A 5,154-nucleotide genomic window follows, 5' to 3' on the forward strand; every position below is an offset into this window, starting at 1 on the left:
GTTCCTTGTCTGCTTTTCTTCTTCCAGTGTGAGGTCTGCCATAAGGAATGATCCTGCTGCAAATTCAGTTTTGGGTGGAATATCTTTAATAAAAACCCTTCCGGTAAAAAGACCACATACTTGGGGTCTGGCATTCACACAGTTTGGTGGGTCTTCTAATATCTTGTTGTCCACCACAGGAATTTGGGGTCTATGTACTCAGCCATGGGGAGAGAGAAAGCACCAGCCAATCAGCTCCTAACAGCCATGTTACAGGCTTGGTTTGAAAAATGACAGTTAGGAGCTGATTGGCTGATATTTTCTCTCCATCCGCTTTATCTCTCTCCAAGGCTTAGTACATAGACCCCTTTGTCTTTTAATCCCCTTAAGAAAGTACAATACATTTCTATGAAATATTCTAATCCTTCTATCACAGTGCATTAGGCCACAGTTTCCCAAACTCCATTGTTACAGTCCAGGTTTTAAGGATATCCATGCTTGAGCACAGATGGTTAAATTAAAATAACCGAGGTACTAATTAGGCCACCTGTGCCCAAGCATGGATATCCTTAAAACCTGGAAACTATGCATTTAACCCATTGTTTCTAGGGTGGCCAATCCCGGGCCATTTTTTCAATCCCGGGTATCTGGATTGAAAAACGGTCCGTCCCGGGATTAGCTTTTTTAATGTGTCCGGCTATCACCCCCCGCCCCACCTCTCCCCAACCGCCCCGCACACAAAGCTCACCAAACTAGCGGGGCAGGTGGGTGGGTTGGCAGGCAATCTTCCTCCACAGTCGGCAGTGGGTGATGGCTGCCTTCCCATCAGGCGGCGGGGCGGCTGACAGGCTGGTGACCTCAGAGTCATAGGTCACACTGCGCATGGGGAGCCGGTGGAGGGAGCCAACACTGCCCGGCATTAAAGGGCCGCCTGATCCCTTAATCCCCGGAATTGAATTCCCATCCCGGGATTGAATCCCGGACGATTTTTGGCCTAAATACTGGGATCGGCCACCCTAATTGTTTCCCAACCTCGGTCCTCAAGGTACACGACAGTAAAGGTTTTAAGGATAGCCATACTTGGGCACAGGTGAGTTAATTAATACCTCATCTCAGTAATTTTGATTTAATCATCTGTTCTTAGGCACGGATATCCTTAAAACCTGGACTGTTATTGTGCCTTGGGGACCCAGGTTGGGAATCACAGTATTAGGCCAGATCTAAAATTTTAAGAGTAAAGTTTCTTGTGTAAAACCTGTTCCTCCTATAAGCTGCCCTAGGGAAAAAAAGCAAGAATAAGAGAGATGAAAAATATTCTATTGTCGTTCACCGTTTCTTGCGCATTTGGTTAACATGGAATTCGCTCGGGTGTTTGTCTTCTAATCTTGTAACTCCACCCTCTTCCCCTTTCTCTACAGGCACAGGTAAGTGACTCTGTATAGAAGTATCTGCCTATTTAACTCCATGCATTCAGCTGCACAATTTACAATAAACCAAAGGAATGTTGGCTATCAATGTGTAATTTTCTGTAAACAGATTAAAGATTGTTTCTGATTGGTTGCTGAGACTTAGTGCAAATATTGCACCTAGATTGTGGTATATGTGTTTATGGTCTTTGTGCTGAAGGCCAGCAACACCTGTGATAATAGTGTGTAACATTATAAAAACTGCCTTTACAGCTAGTTGCTCAGGCGCTACCATGTATCACATACATATAATGTGATGGGAGCATTTTATATACATGCCTCACCATAGTATAAGCAGGGCTTAGTGTCGTCCTCCCTTTAAGACTCATACTCCAGCTACTATACAGTGAGATGTAAGTCCTTTCCCTGTGACGTCACTGTTTGCACAATTCTGCAGGGTCCTCACACTGACAAGCCCCAGTATTCCTGTGATCTGTGCTATATATAGGGAACTGGCAGCCCTGTGGCCATCCACTGAGATGCTTGCTGTCATTTCTAGCGCAGTGTTACTCAGAAATGGTTATACTAGGTGGCCAGCAGAGGGCGACAGTTGTGTCTAATAACAGAACCCTTTCTACAAGTCCTTCCCTAAGGGGGGGTACTCACGGGAGAGATGTGTGCTGAGCGATCTTAACACAGACCGCTCAGCACACATCTCTCACCCCGCTCAGCACAGCGCGATGTGCTGAGCGAGGGGGAAAGCCGACGGGCCGCTCACTTCACACAACGGTGAAGTGAGCGACTCGCTAGATTGAGCCTGCATGCAGGCTCAATCTAGCATCGGCGATAGCGATGCGCGGGGCCGCGCATCGCTATCGCTGGAGGGCATACACACGGCAGATCCGTGCTTAAAATCTAAGCAATCTAGCAAGATTGCTTAGATTTATAAGCATTGATCTCTCCGTGTGTACCCCCCTTAAGATCTCCATTCATCAAACAACCTGGCATTCAGCGGATACAAAACTTATTACATCTCGAAGAATACAAAATGTGATCTTGGCTGAAGTTGCCCACACGGGTAGGTCCATGCATCGGCGGCATGTATTACTATCTCTTGCCTGAGAGTGTTAACAAACCTCTTTCTTGAAGTGTCCTCTTGGCTGCTGACCAGTGCTTGCATAGATTGTGTGCATGCGCTGGTCAGAATTCCCCGCAGCAGGTGGTGGTTACACAATCTCTGGTTGTCTGAGCTGACTGCCAGGGACAGCGCTGTAACCACATCTGCAGCTGTCGGAAACGGTCAGTGCCACTTTGGCAGATACCAGTATACCCCATAATGGCTGCCCATACATCTACCCCACTGACTGGTAATTGTTCAGCTCAACTGTTCTGAGCGATTATCATTCACTGTATTGATAACGTGCAGTGATTATTCACACCCTGAAGGTGGTTACAAAACAGTCCGGATCATTTGGTTATGCGGCATTTTTGATCCTCCCAGCTGTCGTTGCTTCCGATTGCAGTTGGGAGGATTCCACGCTGTTGAGATCGCCTCTATGGGTATAGCAGACGATCCGATTATTGAGCCCTTGTGCCTCCTATCAGCCCTTTGGGTCATTTGCATTAATAGTGCAGTTTAGATTTGTGTAATAAGCCCCCAGAAAAGCAGCTTTTAATCTATTGTATTCCACTTTTACATGTAATAAGTTTTATTTTACGTCAGCCACTCATCTATTTTTTTTTTCCAAGTTTTTTTTTTTTATTAGTTGAGAACAGACCAGAGATTGGTGGAACAGTCATCTGAAGTTTGGATTATTGATCTATGGATGGGAACCCCACTAAGTGCTCGCTCACAATTGCACAGAAAATGCAGATATAGTATAAATAAGTGCTATAACAATGTGTGAAGTATGGGTGCTTGTGTAAGTTATTACAGGTGCACCTAAAATCTAGCATGGCAGTGTTTACCAGGTACATATTTACATAGTGGGTGTTTAATACCCAAAGCAAACTAATCCCTAACAATAGTTTCGTTAACATCATTATAGCACCTGGGACCTATTGTTCTCGTACCTGGCTAATTAACCCTGTTCTCTGCAACTAAAAGGTCTCCTATAAGTACAGTGCTCCTTCACCAATAGCTAATATAATAAAAGTTATTTATTTATATATATATATATATATATATATATATATATATAGTTGTGCTCATAAGTTTACATACCCTAGCGGAATTTGTGATTTTCTGACCATTTGTCAGGGAATATGAATGATAACTCACAAACTTTTCTTTCACTCATAGTGGTTAGGTGAAGCCATTTATTGTCAAACAACTGTGTTTACTCTTTTTAAATCATAATGACAACAGAAACTACCCAAATGACCCTGATCAAAAGTTTACATACCCTGGAGATTTTGGCCTGATAACATGCACACAAGTTGACACAAACGGGTTTGAATGGCTACTAAAGGTAACCATCCTCACCTGCGATCTGTTTGCTTGTAATCTATGTGTGTGTATAAAAGGTCAGTGAGTTTCTGGACTCCTGAAAGACCCTTGCATCTTTCATCCAGTGCTGCAGTGACGTGTCTGGATTCTGAGTCATGGGGAAAGCAAAAGAATTGTCAAAGGATCTGCTGGAAAAGGTAATTGAACTGCATAAAACAGGAAAGGGATATAAAAAGATATCCAAGCAATTGAGAATGCCAATCAGCAGTGTTCAAACTCTTAATTAAGAAGTGGAAAATTAGGAATTCTGTGGAAACCAAATCACGGTCAGGTAGACCAACAAAAATGTCAGCCACAACTGCCAGGAAAATTGTTCGGGATGCAAAGAAAAATCCACAAATAACTTCAGCTGAAATACCAGACTCTCTGAAAAAAAGTGGGTGGTGTGGTTGTTTCAAGATGCACAATAAGGAGGCATTTGAAGAAAAATGGTCTGCATGGTCGAGTCGCCAGAAGAAAGCCATTACTACGCAAATGCCACAAAGCATCCCGCTTACAATACTCCAAACAGCACAGAGACAAGTCTCAAAACTTCTGGAACAAAGTCATTTGGAGTGATGAGACCAAAATTAAACTTTTTGGCCACAACCATAAACGTTACATTTGGAGAGGAGTCAACAAGGCTTATGATGAAAGGTACACCATTCCTACTGTGAAACATGGAGGTGGATCGCTGATGTTTTGGGGATGTGTGCGCTACAAAGGCACTGGAAACTTGGTCAAAATTGATGGCAAGATGAATGCAGCATGTCATCAGAAAATACTGGAGGAAAATTTGCACTCATCAGCCCAGAAGCTGCGCATGGGACATACTTGGACGTTCCAACATGACAATGATCCAAAACACAAGGCCATGTTGACCTGTCATTGGCTACAGCAGAATAAAGTGAAGGTTCTGGAGTGGCCACCTCAGTCTCCTGACCTCAATATCATTGAGCCACTCTGGGGAGATCTCAAATGTGCAGTTCATGCAAGACAGCCCAAGAATTTACAGGAACTGGAGGCTTTTTGCCAAGAAGAATGGGCAGCTTTACCATCTGAGAAAAATAAAGAGCCTCATCCACAACTACCACAAAAGACTTCAAGTTGTCATTATTGTTAAAGGGGGCAATACACGGTATTAAGAACTGGGGTATGTAAACTTTTGATCAGGGTCATTTGGGAAGTTTCTGTTGTCATTATGATTTAAAAAGCGTAAACACAGTTGTTTGACAATAAATGGCTTCACCCAACCACTAACCATGAGTGAAAGAAAAGTTT

This window comes from Pseudophryne corroboree, chromosome 11 (genome assembly GCF_028390025.1).
Source record: "Pseudophryne corroboree isolate aPseCor3 chromosome 11, aPseCor3.hap2, whole genome shotgun sequence".
Classification (NCBI taxonomy): domain Eukaryota; kingdom Metazoa; phylum Chordata; class Amphibia; order Anura; family Myobatrachidae; genus Pseudophryne; species Pseudophryne corroboree.